This window comes from Arachis ipaensis, chromosome B5 (genome assembly GCF_059453495.1).
Source record: "Arachis ipaensis isolate K30076 ecotype BB chromosome B5, ASM5945349v1, whole genome shotgun sequence".
NCBI lineage: Eukaryota > Viridiplantae > Streptophyta > Magnoliopsida > Fabales > Fabaceae > Arachis > Arachis ipaensis.
Genome location: NC_142440.1, coordinates 79,697,819 through 79,717,919, shown reverse-complemented (window position 1 = coordinate 79,717,919; position 20,101 = coordinate 79,697,819).

Here is a 20,101-nt window from a genome sequence, read left to right as displayed (position 1 = left end):
TTCCTGACAACAGAACCTTCAGATCCGTGAGACCAGAGTCTTCATGGTATAAGCTAGAATCCATTGGCAGCATTCTTGAGATCCGGAAAGTCTAAACCTTGTCTGTGGTATTCTGAGTAGGATCCGGGAAGGGATGACTGCAACGAGCTTCAAACTCGCGAGTGCTGGGCATAGTGACAGACGCAAGAGGATCAATGGATCCTATTCCATCACAAGTGAGAACCGATAGATGATTAGCCATGTATATGGACCTTTTTTACTGAGAGGACGGATGGTAGCCATTGACAACAGTGATCCACCAACATACAGCTTGCCATGGAAGGAGCCTTGCGTGCGTGAAGAAGATGACAGTAGGAAAGCAGAGATTCAGAAGACAAAGCATCTCCAAAACTCCAACATATTCTCCATTACTGCATAACAAGTATTTATTTCATGCTCTTTTATTCTTTGCAATTCAAACTGATAATCATAATTGATATCCTGACTAAGAGTTACGAGATAACCATAGCTTGCTTCAAGCCGACAATCTCCGTGGGATTCAACCCTTACTCACGTAAGGTATTACTTGGACGACCCAGTGCACTTGCTGGTTAGTGGTACGATTTGTAAAAAGTGTGATTTACAATTTTGTGCACCAACAACCTTGTAATTCATCTTCTCTACTGTTGTCCTTTTCCTTTTATTCTTCCTTCTTCCCATACCAATACTCAGAATGCATGCTCATACTCAAGAAACAATTAGAATAATGGCTATGGGGCTGAGATGGATCATGAATGTCTTACATAATGAAATGTTAGCAGTACATGTGTTTTAAGCAAGAAAAATTAAAGATAACAATCAAGGCATAGGAAATAGAGACATTGTGATTGCAAACATAAGAGGGTGTGCATGATACATGGCATAAAAGATAAGTGGCACACCAAACTTAGTGTGACACTTTCAATTGGAATTGATGCAAGTATCTAGTAAGGATGCAACCAAATTTTGTTGCATAGCAACACCAAACTTAGAATGCAATCATATGTTAATTTATTTGAATTAAAACTAAGCAAATGAAACTGTTATATGTTAAGTACAATCACCAAGCCAAGAATCTGTCATGAATAAGGATCTCTTGGTGATGTATTAACAAAAACAGTTAATAGAAGAAAGCATTAAAAACAAGAAAATGACTAAAATAAAGAGAAAACTAAAATTGTCTAACTAAAAGAAAAATAACACTGCAAAGGGCATTATGATTATGCAGACAAGTGGTGTTGCTTAATGAATTGCATAGAGAATTAAGTGGCACACCAAACTTAAAATCTTAGTGTGACACTTTCATTTTTGATGCAATCATCCAGAAAGATTTGAAAACAAATTGTTGCAGGGAAACACCAAACTTAGGATGTAATCATATGCCAATTTATTAAAATTTAAACAAAGCAAAGAAAGAAAATAAACCAAGCAGAGAAATGAAATGTTACCTATGGTTGGGTTGCCTCCCAACAAGCGCTCTTTTAGTTTCATTAGCTTGACATGTTGTTCTTCACTTTCTTCATCTTCTTCCAGTTTGTTAAGAGAAATGACCTCAAGGGGGGAGAAGATTCAGCTATTGTCCCCTGTCTTGGTCTCTCCTTAGTAAGCTTTCTTTTGTTAATGGCTTGATTGAGCTTGCTTGCGGGATCAGGGGTGGGATTGGTGCTCTTGTTAGTTGCCTTCACTTCTTGGTTATCAGTGCTTGGTGGTTGTATGATGGTTGGAGCATTATCTTCATCAAAAGCCTTTTGAATTGGTTGTTCCATGAGCCCTTCCTCTATGCACTTCTCTGCTTCAATTGAGTGTAACTTCTCTTGATTGTCTTCCTCCCTTTCTTGTTCTTTTACTTCCTTTTTTGCACTCAACATTTGACTTAATAGCACTTTCATGGAGGAGGTTTGTTGATCTTCCCAAGATTTCTTCATCCCCTCTTCATATCTTTCAATCATGGATTCAAGTGTTGAGACGTTTTAGTCCAGGGAAGTTTGTGAGAGTTGTGAGTTTTCATGTTTCCTTGTCATCTCAAGTGACTTCTGTGGATATGCAAGTTCAGGTTCAAATACTTCCACCACTTCTTCCTTCTTCACTGAAAATTCACTTGTCATAGAGGCCTCTTCATCTTGCTTTTCTACTTCCTCCTTCACATCCACCAATTGTTCTTCATCTTCCTTGCTTAATAGTTCTGAGTGTTTCCTTATTTTCTCCAAGTGCTCATCCATCTTCTTGAAGAGGATCTCTTGCTCTGTGCGAAATTGTTTTTGTTCTTCCAATAGTTGTTCTTGCCTTTCCAACAATTCCCTGGACTTTTGAAGGGGATCCTCAGATACTAGCTCAAAAGATGAAGGTTGAGAGAAATTTTGTGGATATGGATGTGTTATGGTGAGGTTGTTTTGAGGGGTGTGGAATGAATTTTGTGGTTGGTGGGCTGAGTTGTATGGATCTTGGAGGAAACTTTGTGTTGAGGCAAAATAAAGTGATGAAGAATTTTCAAATGAGAAACTGGGAGGTGAGGTTGGACAATTTAGTATGAATGAATTGAAGGTTTGATCAAGTGATGATGGCTCTTGATTAATGGAGTATGACACATTGGATGCTCTCTAATTTTATCCTCCCAAGCACAACTTGAGGAATTGTGGAACTCATCACAGTATGGATCATCTTGTTGCCTTGGTGGACAATTTTGCATGACTTTATTGAGAGTATACTCCAGTGAAGATGTCTCTTGATGAACAAAGTATGGATCATCAAGATTTCTTTGATTTTGACTTTTCCAGCCACAATATGAGTGGTTGTTATAGCAGTATGGTACACGACATTGTGATTCACACTTTTCACAACTCCACACAACTAACCAACAAGTGCACTGGGTGGTCCAAGTAATACCTTATGTGAGTAAGGGTCAATCCCACGGAGATTGTCGGGATGAAGTAAGCTATGGTCATCTTGTAAATCTCAGTCAGGCGAATTCAATTGGTTATGAGTTTTGATAATTAAAAGATAAATAAAACATTAAATAAAATAAAGATACTTATGTAATTCATTGGTGGGAATTTCATATAAGCGTTTGGAGATGCTTTGTTGCTTCTGAACCTCTGCTTTCCTATTGTCTTCTTCCAATCATGCGTGCTCCCTTCCATGGCAAGCTGTATGATCCTCTCGGATGAAAAATACCAGGTACGATCTCTGCACGGCTAATCAACTGTCGGATTTTTCGTCTAGGATGAAAAATACTGATGGGTTAAAAACGGAATTCCAACACCTATAACTCACCGGCAAGTGTACCGGGTCGCATCAAGTAGTAAAACTCACTTAGAGTGAGGTCGATCCCACAGGGATTGATGGATCAAGTAACTTTAGTAGGCGATTAGTTTAGACAAGCTAACATTGAAGTGAAATTGAAGCAACAGAATGTAAAGAGCAATGAATTTTAAATTGCAGAAAGTAAAGTGGACAGAAGCTTAAATTGGCAGAAGCTTAAAGAGTAAGAAAAGTTAATTGGCAGAATCTTAATTGACAAAAAAGGTAAATTGCATGAAATGTAAAGGGGGCTGTGTGCCAGAAATTAAAGAAAGCAATAGATCAATCAATCGGAACAATTATAGAAAATATAAATGTTCAGGAAAGTAAATCAAGCTCAATGTGAAGGTGAAATTGCAGAAGAAGAGAATTGCTCAGAATTGCAGGAAAAGTAAATTTGGATCTCAACAATTTCAAATGTAAACTTGCAGAAAGTAAATTTATAGGGAAGAAAAGTGTAGCAGAGAATTTCGGAAATTGAAACTTGAATTCAATTGTAACGGAAATGAAAAATTGCAGAAAAGGGAAAAGAAAGCTAAGCTCTCTACCAGAGCCTTCTACCCTACTCCTAATGCTCTCTAGCAGAGCCAGCCTTCTTACAAAAATGAAAATGATGCCTTATATAGGATTTTTACAAAATTCTAAATTGAAATTGAAAACAAATTACAATTGAAATGAAATTCCTAATCTAATTGATCCTTGTGCCTTTGAGTCAATGGGCTTTGCTTGCTTTGGATTTGAAGAGGAGTGGATCCAGTTGGGTTTTGATTGAAATTGGAAAATGGACCAAGGCAACTCCAGGGGAGCGTTCAGTTAACTAATCCAACTGAGTGCTCCCTTTGCTTTTGGCCTTCAAAAATTTGTTGCGTCCAAGCTCCTTGTGCGTGCCTTCATAACGTTAAGTTAACAAAGTTAACTCAGCGCCCTTGGTGCCTTGAGGTTCCCAGCTTCGAATCCTTGCTGAGGCCACTTTGGAGCCAATTCCCTTTGGAGTTAAAGTAGCAGCGCTTCCTCTTGGTTCCTCATGTGCAAGGTTCAATCCTTGGTGGCTTCACTAGCAAATATTGCGCCTTGCATTTTCTCTTGCCAAGCCACGATAAAGTTAACTCTCTTAACTGAGCGTTATTGATTTTCTTGGGTTCCTTGGGCGCTTAGTTAAGAGAGTTCACTTAGCGCCAAGCCTTTGCTCCCTTGGCCTTGGTGAAGCAAACTTGACGCCAATAATTCATGAAGAGTGGTGCTCAGTGAAGTAAGGGAACTGAGCGCCCTTTGTTGTGGAATGGAGCTCCAACTTCGAGCCTTGCCTCCAACATTTTCCTTGTGCCAATTTCCTTGTGAAGCATTGGCGCTCAGTTAAAACATTTAACTTAACGCTCTTGCTTTCCCTTGGTGCGCGTTGCTTTTTCCATGGCTTAGCAATTCTTGGTGGCCCGAGGAAGTTAAATTATTGAACGGAGCGCTCCCTTTGATTTGATGAATGCTAGCTCATTCATGAACGCTAGCCAATTGGTTTCATTCATTGGCATTTAAATGCATGCTTTTAATAATGCTTTGCCTAATGCATGCATGCTTTACCGTGAAGCTCTCTTTTATTTGTCAATTCATGCATGCATTTATAATGCTATTAATGCCTTGGTAATTTAAATCATTCTCAATTAAATGTATGCATGCTTTATTAGTTAGTAATGCCATATTAGCGTGCATTCATGGATTGGAATTAATTAAATGCATGCGTAAATGATTAATGCATGCCATGGCTTCATGGTCATGGGCCACGCTTTTAAAAGCGTGGCCGATAGTTCCAAAGCGTGCCTAAATTCCAAAATGTGCCCAAAATTCTTTTTTTTTTTTCCTTTTTAGCTTATTTTGTGCTTTTTTGCTTCTTTTTCTTCTTATTTCCTACAAAATTTATAAAATCAAAAGATGAAGGAAATATACCATTTAAACACAAAAGAATGCAATATCTAAGCACTAATTATCAATTTCTTGTATGAAAAAGCATAGAAAAACATGACATGATGACATGTCATCACAACACCAAACTTAAACCTTGCTTGTCCCCAAGCAAGAAAAGAATCATGCAATAAAGATTGAGAATCCAAGGTGAGAAGAATAGCAAGTTAATGTTCATGGTCGGCTAGTTTTCTATGCATGCTACAATCACAAAAGAAATGTAAATGACTGATGCTTCTATCTAGCTCAATTTATGAAATCTTTTTCTTATATTTCTTCCTTGAAACAAGCTTTTGATTTTCTTATTAGCTTCTCCTTTTGGATGCTTTGCCCCATGAGTTGATAACAAAGCTACGAGTTCTAAATGCTTTGTTTTCAAGTATTACCACTTGATACATAAGCACCACAAGCATTTAATTAGAGGACTTCATTAAGCTCATTTGTTTCTTTTCTTGAGCTTTGAGGGAGTGCTTTTTCCACTTTGAGCCTAGCCTTGACTTCTAAGTGTTTTGTTTTCAAGCTTTTTGCTTGATACATAAACACCACAAGTACTTAACAATGGAATTATCATTGGTACTCAGAGCCTTCAGCTTTCTCATTCTTTCCCTTTTTCTTTTCTTGCCTTAGTTTGCAATTGCTTCTTCAAGGTTTTCATGATTTCAAAAGATTTCATAAAATGTCCTAGATGAAAACTTCAATTAAATAAAATCTAATGCAATTGAGCAATAATTAACCATACTAGCCTTCCAATACTTGTATGCACATGCTAAGTTCTTCTTTAATGCCTTGTTTGTTTATGATCATGATACTTTACTGCTTTGAACTTTACAAAACTCAAGTTGGTAGTTATAATGGCATGGCAACATGTTACAAATCAAAATTCAAGCTATGCTTATTCATACCACACATGTATACAGAGAAGATAAAGACAATCATGCAATTTAAAGTGCTGGAAACAAATGAGAGGAAAAGGAACTTTACAACCTTGTAATTCTTCTTCTCTATTGTTGTCATTTTCCTCCCATTCTTCCCCCTTTCCCTTTCCAAACTCAGAATGCTTGCTCATCCTCAAGCAATAATTAGAACAATGGCTATAGGACTAAGATGGATCATGAGTATCTTACACAATGAAATGTTAGTAATACATGTGTTTTAAGCAAGCAAGTTAAAAATAACCATCAAGGCACAGAGAAATAGAAACATTGTGATTGCAAACATAAGAGGGTGTGCATGATACATTGCATAAAGAATAAGTGGCACACGAAACTTAGTGTGACACTTTCACTTGAAATTGATGCAAGTATCCAGTAAGGATTGGAAGTAATTTTTTTTTGTTTCATAGCAACACCAAACTTAGAATGCAATCCTATGTCCATTTTATTTGAAATAGGACTAAATGAAACTGTTGTATGTTAAATACAATCACCAAGCCAAGAATCTATCATGAATAAGGATCTCTTGGTAATGTATTAACAAAAATAGTTAATAAAGGCAACATAAATAAAAGCATTAAAAACAAAGAAATAACTAAAGTAAACAGAATAACAAAGTGTTAAACCAAAAGAAAAATAACACTGTAAAGGCATTATGATTATGCAGACAAGTGGTGTTGCTTAATGAATTGCATAGGGAATTAAGTGGCACACCAAACTTAGAATCTTAGTGTGACACTTTAGAATTGATGCAATCATCCAGAGGGATTGAAAACAAAGTGTTGCATGGCAACACCAAACTTAGAATGTAATCATATGCCAATTTATTAAAATTTAAACAAAGCAGACAGAGCAAATGAACAAAGCAAAGGAAAGAAATATTACCTACGGTTGATATGTTCTTCACTTTCTTCCTCTTCTTCCAGTTTGTTAAGAGGAATGACCTCAAGGGGGGAGAAGATTCAGCTATTGTCCCTTCTCTTGGCCTCTCCTCAGCAAGCTTCTTTTTGTAAATAGCTCGATTGAGCTTGCTTGCTGGATTAGGGACAGAATTGATGCTCTTGCTAGTTGCCTTCACTTCTTTGGATTCAAGACTTGGTTGCTGTGTGATTATTGGAGTTTTATCTTCATCCAGAGCCTTCTGAATTGGTGGTTCAATGAGCCCTTCCCCTATGCACTTTTCTGCTTCAATTGATTGTGACTTCTTTTGAGTGTCTTCCTCACTTTCTTGCTCCTCCACTCCTTTCTTTACACTCAGCATTTGACTTAATAGCTCTTTCATTGAGGAGGTTTGTTGATCTTCCCAACATCTCTTCATCTCCTCTTCATATCTTTTAATCACAGATTCAGTTGTTGAGACTTTTTAGTCCAGGGGAGTTTGAGGAGGTTGTGAGTGTTCAGGTTCTCTTATCATCTCAAGTGCAGTTTCAGGTTCCAATATTTCCACCACCTCTTCCTTTTTCACTGAAAATTCACTTGACTCAGTAGCCTCTTCCTCTTGCTCTTCCACTTCCTCCTTCACACTTAACATTTGATTTAGTAGCACCTCCATATTTTTGAGGGAGTTCTCTTGGTCATTCCAGGACCTCTGTGCTTCCCTTTCATATCTTTCAAGCATGGTTTCAAGCCTTGATAGGCTTTGGTTCATGAAAGTTTATGTGGACTGTGAGTTTTGGAAGAGATTTTGTGTGGAGACAAAGTCCAGTGATGAAGAGTTCTCAAATGAAGAACTAGGAGGTGAGGTTGGACAGTTTTGTACATGTGAATTAAAGGCACGTTCAAGTGAAGATGGCTCTTGATAAGTGGAATATAGGCTATCAAATGCTTTCTGGTTTTGCTCCTCCTTAACACAACTTAAAGAATTGTTGAAATCATCATAGTATGGACAATCTTGTGGTCCTTGGCAGAAATCTCGCATGAATTTATTAAAAGCATAATCAAGAGATGATGTCTCTTGATGAATAGCATTTGGAGCATTAAAATTCCCTTCCCAGCCATAGTTTGTGTCAATGTCATAACAGCATGGCTCACTTTGTGGCTCTGGGAGGAAATTTATTTCTCTTGATTGTTGACACTCTTGTTAATATGCACAGAGACCATGAGGATAATGATATAAGTCATTTTGTGATTCTGGATCATATCTCATGTGAATTGCTTCATCATCTATCATTTTTTGGTGATACTCCCAGCCACCACTAGAATAATAACTTGCATCATTCTGTGGTGGAGGCAAATATCCCATATGATTCTCTTGCTCATCTTGTGTTTCTGAAGCAAATCTCCATAGATTGGAGTGCTCAGAATTTGTATTTTCTTGGTGATATTCCCAGCCACCATTAGAGATTGGTGATGATGGGTAATATCCCATAAAACTTGTTTGATCACAAGATCAGTTGAACTCCATTTGAATTTTGTAAAACACAACACCAATGAAATTTTAAATTCATCTCACAGAGAAGAATTTCTTAGTGAGGCAATAACTTAAACACCTTGCTATCAACTTAAATCAGAGAACAAAAACAAAGAAAATACTTGATCTAGACTTCTCACCCACTTAATCATTGTTGATCTAAATCAATCTCCGGCAATGGCGCCAAAAACTTGATGGGTTGAAAATGGAATTCCAACACCTATAACTCACCGGCAAGTGTACCGGGTCGCATCAAGTAGTAAAACTCACTTAGAGTGAGGTCGATCCCACAGGGATTGATGGATCAAGTAACTTTAGTGGGTGATTAGTTTAGTCAAGCTAACATTGAAGTGAATTGAAGTGAAATTGAAGCAACAAAATGTAAAGAGCAATGAATTTTAAATTGCAGAAAGTAAAGTGGAAAGAAGCTTAAATTGGCAGAAGCTTAAAGAGCAAGAAAAGTTAATTGGCAGAATCTTAATTGACAAAAAAGGTAAATTGCATGAAATGTAAAGGGGGCTGGGTGCCGGAAATTAAAGAAAGCAATAGATCAATCAATCGGAACAATTATAGAAAATATAAATGTTCAGGAAAGTAAATCAAGCTCAATGTGAAGGTGAAATTGCAGAAGAGAATTGCTCAGAATTGCAGGAAAAGTAAATTTGGATCTCAACAATTTCAAATGTAAACTTGCAGAAAGTAAATTTGTAGGGAAGAAAAGTGTAGCAGAGAATTTCAGAAATTGAAACTTGAATTCAATTGTAACGAAAATGAAAAATTGCAGAAAAGGGAAAAGAAAGCTAAGCTCTCTACCAGAGCCTTCTACCCTACTCCTAATGCTCTCTAGCAGAGCCAGCCTTCTTACAAAAATGAAAATGATGCCTTATATAGGCTTTTTACAAAATTCTAAATTGAAATTGAAAACAAATTACAATTGAAATGAAATTCCTAATCTAATTGATCCTTGTGCCTTTGAGTCAATGGGCTTTGCTTGCTTTGGATTTGAAGAGGAGTGGATCCAGTTGGCTTTTGATTGAAATTAGAAAATGGACCAAGGCACCTCCAGGGGAGCGTTCAGTTAACTAATCCAACTGAGTGCCCCCTTTGCTTTTGGCCTTCAAAAATTTGTTGCGTCCAAGCTCCTTGTGCGTGCCTTCATAGCGCTAAGTTAACAAAGTTAACCCAGCGCCTTTGGTGCCTTGAGGTTCCCAGCTTTGAATCCTTGCTGAGGCCACTTTGGAGCCAATTCCCCTTGGAGTTAAAGTAGTGGCGCTTCCTCTTGGTTCCTCATGTGCAAGGTTCGATCCTTGGTAGCTTCACTAGCAAATATTGCGCCTTGCATTTTCTCTTGCCAAGCCACGATAAAGTTAACTCTCTTAACTGAGCGTTATTGATTTTCTTGGGTTCCTTGGGTGCTCAGTTAAGAGAGTTCACTTAGCGCCAAGCCTTTGCTCCCTTAGCCTTGGTGAAGCAAACTTGACGCCAATAATTCATGAGGAGTGGCACTCAGTGAAGTAAAGGAAATGAGCGCCCTTTGTTGTGGAATGGAGCTCCAACTTTGAGCCTTGCCTCCAACATTTTCATTGTGCCAATTTCCTTGTGAAGCATTGGCGCTCAGTTAAAACATTTAACTTAATGCCCTTGCTTTCCCTTGGTGTGCGTTGCTTTTTCCTTGGCTTAGCAATTCTTGGTGGCCCGACGAAGTTATATTATTGAACGGAGCGCTCCCTTTGATTTGGTGAATGCTAGTTCATTCATGAACGCTGGCCAATTGGTTTCATTCATTGGCATTTAAATGCATGCTTTGAATAATGTTTTGTCTAATGATGCATGCTTTACCGTGAAGCTCTCTTTTATTTGTCAATTCATGCATGCATGTATAATGCTATTAACGCTTTAGCATTAATTTAAATCATTCTCAATTAAATGCATGCATGCTTTATTAGTTAGTAAAGCCATTTTAGCATGCATTCATGGATTGGCGTTAATTAAATGCATGCATAAATGATTAATGCATGCCATGGCTTCATGGTCATGGGCCACGCTTTTAAAAGTGTGTCCTATAGTTCCAAAGCGTGCCTAAATTCCAAAATGTGCCCAAAATTCTTTTTTTTCCTTTTTTGCTTATTTTCTGCTTTTTTGTTTCTTTTTCTTCTTATTTCCTACAAAATTTATAAAATCAAAAGATCAAGGAAATATACCATTTAAACACAAAAGAATGCAATATTTAAGCACTAATTATCAATTTCTTATATGAAAAAGCATAGAAAAACATGACATGATGACATGTCATCAAATACCAGGTACAGCTACCACACGGCTAATCATCTGTCGGTTCTCACTAGCGTCGGAATAGGACCTTTGTCCTTTTGCACACTGTCACTGCGCCCAACATTCGCGAGTTTGAAGCTCGTCACAGTCATCCCTTCCCGGATCCTACTCGGAATACCACAGACAAAGTTTAGACTTTCTGGATCTCAGGAATGCTGCCAATGGTTCTAGCCTATACCACGAAGATCCTAATCTCACGGACTCGGTTCGTGTATTAGAGACCCAAGAGAATATACTCCGGTTGTTGTCCAATGACTACATTGAACATCATGTAGACCACTTTGTTGGTTGTTAGGCACGTGGATCTTGGCTAAGCGAGTAACGAAGATAGTGGGTAATTGTCACGGGTCACCCCTTCATTCTGACTTAACTAAATTAAGTACGAGAGTATATCATGGAGAAGAAGTAGGTGTGAATTAAAAGAGAAACAATAGTACTTGCATTAATTCATGAAGAACAGCAAAGCTCCACAACTTAATCTATGAGGTGTAGAAACTCCACCATAGAAAATACATAAGAGAAAAAGGTCTAGACATGGCCGTGTGGCCAGCCTCCCAATGTAACATAAACGTCTAAAGTGTTCCAAGGATAAAAAAGATGTAAATACAATAGTAAAAAGTGCTATTTATACTAAACTAGTTACTAGGGATTACAGAAAATGAGTAACTAAGTGCAGATAGTGTAGAAATCCACTTCCGGGGCCCACTTGGTATGTGCTTGGGCTGAGCATTGAGCTTTACACGTGCATAAGCCATTCTTGGAGTTAAACGCCAGCTTGGGTGCTAGTTTGGGCGTTTTACTCCAGTTCTGGTGCCAGTTTGGGCGTTTTACTCCAGAAAAGGGTCAATAGTGGGCGTTTGAACGCCAGGTTGGGCCATCAAATCTCGGGCAAAGTATAAACTATTATACATTTCTGGAAATCCCAAGATGTCTACTTTCCAACGCAATTGATAGCGTGCCAATTGGGTTTCTGTAGCTCCAAAAAATCCACTTCGAGTGTAGGAGGGTCAGAATCCAACAGCATCTGCAGTCCTTTTTCAGCCTCTGAATCAGATTTTTGCTCAGGTCCTTCAATTTCAGCCAGAAAATACCTAAAATTATAGAAAAATACACAAACTCATAGTAAAGTCCAGAAATGTGATTTTTTGCATAAAAACTAATAAAAATATAATAAAAAGTAACTAAAACATACTAAAAACTATGTAAAAACAATGCCAAAAAGGGTATAAATTATTCGCTCATCACAACACCAAACTTATCAATGAAGATTAGCTTTAATTAGATGAGCGGGGCTAGTAGCCTTTTTGCTTCTGAACAGTTTTGGCATCTCACTTTATCCTTTAAAGTTCAGAATGATTGGCATCCATAGGAACTCATAATTCAGATAGTGTTATTGATTCTCTTAGTTCAGTATGTTGATTCTTGAACACAGCTACTTTATGAGTCTTGGTCGTGACCCTAAGCATTTTGTTTTTCAGTACTACCACCGGATACATAAATGCCACAAACACATAACTGGGTGAACCTTTTCAGATTGTGACTCAGCTTTGCTAGAGTCTCCAGTTAGAGGTGCCCAGAGCTCTTAAGCACACTCTTGTTTTTTTTTTTTTTTTTTGCTTTGGACCACGACTTTAACCGCTCAATCTCAAGCTTTTCACTTGACACCTTCATGCCACAAGCACATGGTTAGAGATAGCTTGATTTATCCGCTGATAAACCACTATTTTATGTTTTATCTTGTGCTCAATTGAGTGGATTTTATCAATCTTTCATACACTTATTCATACAATTTGCATGGTTTTACTTTTTCCTTCCTGATTTTGTGCTATGATTGAAATCATGCTTCTTTGGCCTTATATTTGCTAATATTAATCCTCTCTTATTACCATTCGATGCCATGATATGTGCGTTAAGTGATTTCAGGGATTACAAGGCAGGAATGGCTTAGAGGATGGAAAGGAAGCATACAAAAATGGAAGGATTACAAGAAGTTGAAGAAATTGCTAAGCTGTCCAGCCAGACCTCTTCACACTCAAACGATCATAACTTGAGCTACAGAGGTCCAAATGACGCGGTTCTAGTTGCGTTGGAAAGCTAACGTCCGGGGCTTTGATTTGATATATAATTTGTCATAGTGACCATACAGATAGACGACGCAAACGCGTGCTCCACGCGGACGCATTGCAGTGACGAAAATCAGCGTGGCAGATTTCGCCCCCAGTGATTTCTGGCTGTTTCTGGCCCAGTTTTCGGCCCAGAAAACATAGATTAGAGGCTATAAAGTGGAAAAATCCATTCATTCATAAATCAAGCTTTAATATACACACTTTTAGGATTTGATGTAGTTTTAGAGAGAGAGGCTCTCTCCTCTCTCTTAGGATTTAGGATTTCTTCTTCTCGATTTTCAGGTTCAATGTTCCTTTAATTTAATTTCTCTTTTACTTTTATTTATTCTAGAGCTTTAATTTGTCTATCTCTCTGTTTAATTATTTATGTTGCCTAAATTGGCTTATGAACCCTTCATGTTAGGATTGATTTTCTTATTTAATACACATTATTTAGGTATTTCAGATTTATGATTGCTTTCTTTCATTTATGTTATTGATGCTTTTAATTTAATTTAAGATTTATTCCCTTTTTTCTTTGGTTAAGTAATTGGAGACACTTGAGTTATCAAACTCCTTGTTGATTGAAAATTGGAATTCTTTGCTGATTGATTTGAATTCCAATAACTCTAGTCTTTTCTTAGGAATTGACTAGGACCTGAGGAATCAAATTGATTCATCTACTTAACTTACCTTTATAGTTAGAGGTTAATCAAAGTGGGAGCAAAAATTCAATTCTCATCACAATTGATAAGGATAACTAGGATAGGACGTCCAGTTCTTACACCTTGCCAAGAGATTTTCTAATTATTAATTTATTATTTTTCTTGCCATTTAAATTACTTGTTCTCTATTTCAAAAACCCAAAAACATATCCTTTTTCCATAACCAATAATAAATCATACCTCCCTGCAATTCCTTGAGAGACGACCCGAGGTTTAAATACTTCCGTTATAAATTTTATTGGGTTTTGTTACTTGTGGCAACGGCGCCATTTTGACGATCGGATTTCTGTTTAATAAAGAAATTTTATGAAATTAATCGCGTTGTAAGTATAGCTTCTAAACCAACAGAAAATCCTTTCGTACAAAAGTTTGGTTGTTCCTTTACCAAGTAAAGTAAAAGAAAGTCAAGTAAGTTGGAAGTCTACTTCTATTCACAAGTTCTAATCCTCTCCCTTGGGAAGGATTAGCGTTAGTGACTAGAGAGCCAGCCAACAATAAACCCAATTACAATTTAACTCTTGAGAAATCAAACAAGGATAGAACTTCCAATTAATCTACTCCCGGTCAAGGCCTTTATTTGAATTACATAAATTCTCTTATTTATTTTTCTGTTTCTCAAACTTGAAATTTCCTGGAAAACCTATGACCAATAAGCTGCATTCTTTCCTGCAACTCGTTGGGAGACGACCTGGGATTCATACTCCCAGTATTTTTATTCTAATTTTGTGACAATCCTTCTAAATTGATAAACGGATTTTTGGTTGGTTAAGAACTATACTTGCAACGTATCTCTTACATTAATTTCTTAATCTGCCAATTTTCGCCACGTCAATTTTTGGCGCCGTTGCTGGGAAATTGCAAAAGTGTGCCTTATTATTAGTTATTGTAAATATTTGCTTTTTGCTTGTTTATTTGTTTTTATTTTTGTTTTTATTTTTGCTTTTTCGTAAATTAAGAGGTTATTGGTTTTTATTTAGTTATTAAAATTTTCGAAAATAATGTTCCTTGTTCTTTCTTGATCTTCAAGTTGTTCTTCGTGTTCATCTTGACCTTCAAGTTGTTCTTGGTTGTTTTCTTCGTTTTGATCTAAAAATTTTAAATTTGGTGTCATTTTATTGTTTTTCTCTTTCCTCATTAAATTCAAAATTATCTTTTCTATTTATTTTAATTGATTTTTTCAAAAACTACAAAAAAAATCAGATTTTTATTTTAGGAAAAACAACCATTTGTACCCATAAACTTTACGAACGCTGACAAAAGTATCCATTAAAGAAGGAAACTAACGTTGTATCCATCAAAGATGGATTCCGTATGACAAAAGTATCCAAATCTTAAATTTATGTTAACTTTTTAATAAAATTCCAGAATTACCCCCACCATTGTCTTCAACCCCTCCTCTCTTCTTTCCCAAATCTCAAATACCTCCATTGCCTAAAAACCCTAATCTCAATACCTAAAAACCCTAAATTATCATTTTCCTAACCCTAATCTCAATACCCCTTTCAACAAATTTCAACCCTCTCTTTATTCAGCAATTTAACCTTTCTTCTTCTTCTTCTTCTATGGCTTCAATGAACTTGCTGGGTTTCTCTCTCTCCCCTCAAGAACAACACACTACTACTACTCATCATCATCAAATTCGTTTTGGGCTATTCAATCCCACTGCACAAGATGATGTAACTACTGCTGATGATGGAAACTGCTTTGATCTCACTCTTTTCACTCATGCCGCTACTACTCTCAACCTCCCTCCTTTTCCCATCTATCAAGAACCCTTCAACAATCATCATCACCTTTCTACTCATCAAGGTTTAATAATTTCTTTTCTCTTTTAATTTCTCTATTATTATTACAAATTACTCTTTTTTTAATTTTCCTTTATCATCATAGATTGGAAAGAGAATAACTACATCAACCAAAACCTGCTATTGGAAACTTCATGCAACAACAATAACAATGTCGACAACAACCACCACCACCATCACCAACAACCCAAGCTCGAGAACTTTTTCGGTGGACACTCCTTCGCCGATCATCATCATGATTATGGTGCCAACTCATCGGGAGACTACCTCTTCCAAAACTGCTCTCAGTTGGAAGTTACAGCAGGAGGAGGAGAAGGCTCCGCCAGCGGCAGTGGTGGAAGCACAAACTTAATACACCATCAACACGTGTTGGTGAAGGAAGTGGTAAAATTGATGAAAAGAATAAAGAGATGGTTGAAATTTGTTGAAAGGGGTATTGAGATTAGGGTTAGGAAAATGATAATTTGGGGTTTTTAGGTATTGAGATTAGGGTTTTTAAGCAATGGAGGTATTTGAGATTTGGGAAAGAAGAGAAGAGGGGTTGAAGTTAATGGTGGGGTAATTCTGGAATTTTATTAAAAAGTCAACATAAATTTAGGATTTGGCTACTTTTGTCGTACGGAATCTATCTTTGATGGATACAACGTTAATTTCCTTCTTTAATGGGTACTTTTGTCAGCGTTCGTAAAGTTTATGGGTACAAATGGTTGTTTTTCCTTTATTTTAAAAAAAAAATTATCTTATCTTATCTTAGTTTTAAATTTCAAAATTCAATTCTTTTTCAAAAATCATATCCTTTTCAAAATCTTATCTTATCCTATTTCAAAAATCAAATTTCAAATTTCAATATTTAAATTCTAAAATTCAAATTTCAAATTTCAAAATTTAAATTTAAAAATTTTAAAAAATCAAACCTTTTCAAAAATTTAAATCTTTTTCAAATCTTTATCTTATATTGTTTATTTTTTCAAAATTCAAAAATTCAAAATTCAAATTTCAAAATTCAAATTTAAAAATTTAAAATTCAAAATTCAAAATTCAAATTTAAAATTCAAATTTCAAATTTCAAAATTCAAAATTTAATATTTAAAATTCAAAAATTCAAAATTTAAATTTCAAAAACCTCTTAATTTTAAAACTTATCTTCTCTTAGCTAACTTATCTTATCTTTTCTAATCTTAAAGTCAAATCTTTTTTTTTTCAAATATTTTCTCTTATTTATTTTATTTTATTTTATTTTCTTTTGCTTGTTTATTTGTTTTTGTTTTTAATTTCTAGTAGCTACTATGAATTCTCACCCCTCTGGTTTCAAGTTTGGTTCCAATGTTGTTGTAAGGAATGGAAACTATAATGAAAATAGGCATCAAGGTTGGAAAAATCAAAGATAGGAGGAGCCACAAGGATTTGATCAACCCTCTTGGCAACAACCCCCTCCAATGCGCTATAACCAACAAGTCCCACCATATGCTTATGAACCACCTCCTCAACACAACTCTGGACCACCATACTCACAAGCACCTTACCACCAAATACCCCCATATGACCTTAATCCTTATCCACCATACCAACCACCATATGAACCACGCCCAGAACCACCACCTCAATATTCACCATCTCCATATCCTTATCAAGAAGAACCACCTCCGTATTATGAGCCCTCTCTCCCAACAAATGAACCCTCCTATCCACCCCAACCTCCATTGGATAACAACACACTCATCTCTAATATCATTGGTCTCACCTCTACACTCCAAAATCTTATATCCCACATAGACCAACCCTCTACCTCCAATATTCAACCCTCAAGCTTCAGTGCACTTTCTTTTCAACCACATAATGATCTTTCCATCCCATCACCACCCTCTATGGAAGAGCGCCCACATCCATCAATCCAAGAGCAAGATGATCCCTGCTATGCTATTGACAAGGAACAAGAGAAAAGGGATCGTCTTCACGAATTCATACTTCATAAAAAGCTAGAGGAGGCCCTACAGGTGAAGGTAATAGAGACCCTTGAAGTCGAAGGAGTGGTTGAAGAATTAGAGAAGGAAGACAACAAGGAGGAGCTGGATTCTATACATGAAGATGAAGGAATACTTGAAAAGGAAATCATCAAGGATGAGTACGATTTTATACTAAAACAACTGGACAAAGCAGTAATTACTAAAGAGAAAGAAGTGGTTGCAGACTTGGGAGATGCAGAACCTCCATCGAAAAGTCCAGTCATAGAACCTCCTTCCAAGACATTTGAATTTGATGCCAAAGAGGGTGTACAACCTCCAAGGCATACCATGGCTAAAGACTTTGAAGAGGTTGATCAAGAGATAGAGATTAAGGAAGAAGAAGCACAACCTCTCATGCCCTTGGAAAGCAATGAAGAGGAGATTGAATTGGAAGAAAGCTATCAAGAGGAAGAGGTTGAAATTGAAGAAGCTTACAATGAGGTGGAAGTTGTCCAAGAAGAGCACAAGAGAGTGGAGCTTAAAATCACCTTGCCAAAGTTGCTGGAGACCCCTCCCCAAAGGCCATTACCACCCAATACAATATTCAAGTGGGTAAAATTCATATCCCTTAGCTTTCTCATTCCACTTGAATATGGTTTACTTGAGACAGATGGTCAACTTAGAACTCTTTGTGGCTATAAAAGCAAGAGGAAGATGGTTAGTGGTAAGAGTTGTCTTGCAAGGTTTAATATGGTTGCATGTTCCAAATTGAAGTACAAGGGTTGGCATAATTCTCAATTAATTGGGTCTAGGAGGATGTTTGGGTGCCTAAATGAGAATTCTAAGGCTAAACCACCCGGATGGAATCATCATGATCCACTTGAAGACGGGTGTAGAAACAAGATTTGGGATCCAGGCATACATGAGGATCCACTCTGGGAGCTCAAGGCTTGTGAAGAACTCCCTCAAGGCTTGGCAAATTCACTTGAAAATATCGCCAATCACGCGAACGCGTGATCCACACGTCCGCGTCACATGCGACGCACAGTTTAACTAGATCTGTGCCAGAATTCTTATCTTTTCTTCCCCAATCCTAATTATCTTTCTATTATCATTCTTTCTTCTTTCTTCTATCTTTTCTTATTCTTTCTTCTTTCTTTCTTTCTTTCTTCTTCATATTTTTAACTTCTTATCCTTATTCGCTTTCATTCTATTTTACTTAATTTATTTGCATACTTTCATTCATTGCATTTTAATTTTGTGCATATTTTTATTTACTTTTCTAAATTTATTATTTTTCCGTTGGTGTTACATTTTCATATTCAGTTGTTATATCTTTTCTGGTATTATTCTTGGGCTTCATGACTTGTTTTATTCTGATTGGGTATTATTATTCATAAGTCAATGTTGATCTTTTCTGATACTTGTATTCCTTTTGCATTGACATGAGCTTTTACTATCTTGCATTACCCACACTCTCTTCCCATTTGTTGCAATTTTTGCACTATTGATATGCCGTTTGCTTCTACTATCTTCTCTCTTGCATGTTGTAGCTACCATGTAACTAAGACTCTCATTATTTGGCATTAACCCAACCATATTTTATTTATTTCCTATCTTTGTTCTTGGGTTACTTTTTCTTCTTTTTCCTCTTCTTTCAGGATGGCCACCAAGAAAGGAGAGGAAAAACTTGTTAATGGGGAGACAAACAAGTCCATCTGCACAATTTCTAGAGAAAAGCATCAGTTGTAGCAGCACGTCCACTTGCACATCTCAGCATGCACCGAGGACGGTGCAATCTTTAAGTGTGGGGAGGTCGATATCGATCTCCATGGGTTAGTACCTTCCTATCCAAACACCAATGTTTTATTTTCTTTGTTTGTTCATTGTTGCATTTGCATGTTTGATTGCATATTTGTTTGATTTTTTGCATATTTTACCACTTGGTTGAAGTAATATTTTCTTTTTCAAGAAACTTTTTAGAGCATTTCACTAATTTAAATAAAATTTAATGTTAAACTTATTTGAAGAAATATTATACTGGAACATGGTTTAGAGCTCGAACACACAAAACTTGTGAGATTTTTTAGCTTATTTGAATTAGTTGCATTTTACCAACCAATATTTTATTTTTTGGTTGTGTTGTTCTCTCTAAAATTGTGATCTTTGTCTTGCTTAATTCTATATTTCCATGGTTTGATGTATGCATACACTTACATGATTAAGGCCTTTGTTTCACTGAAATTACATACCCATATGGCCTTACCCTTTCATTATCCCTTGCAAACTAATTTTGAGCATATTTTATCCCTTTGTTCTTTAATTTAGCTCATCACTAACATTAAGCGGAAAACAATAATGTCCTTAAATTTGAATTCTTGGTTAGCTTAGACTAGTGAGAATGCTCATGAATTAAGTGTGGGGAAAAGTGGGTTTGAAAATATTTGGTTTAAGAATTCGGTGTTATATATCTTTATGAAAATGTGAAAGAAATGTTTAGGACATGTTCATGCATACAATACCTTAATCATATGCATTGAAAAAAAATTTATATTTATTAAAAAAAAAAGAGAAAGAGCAAA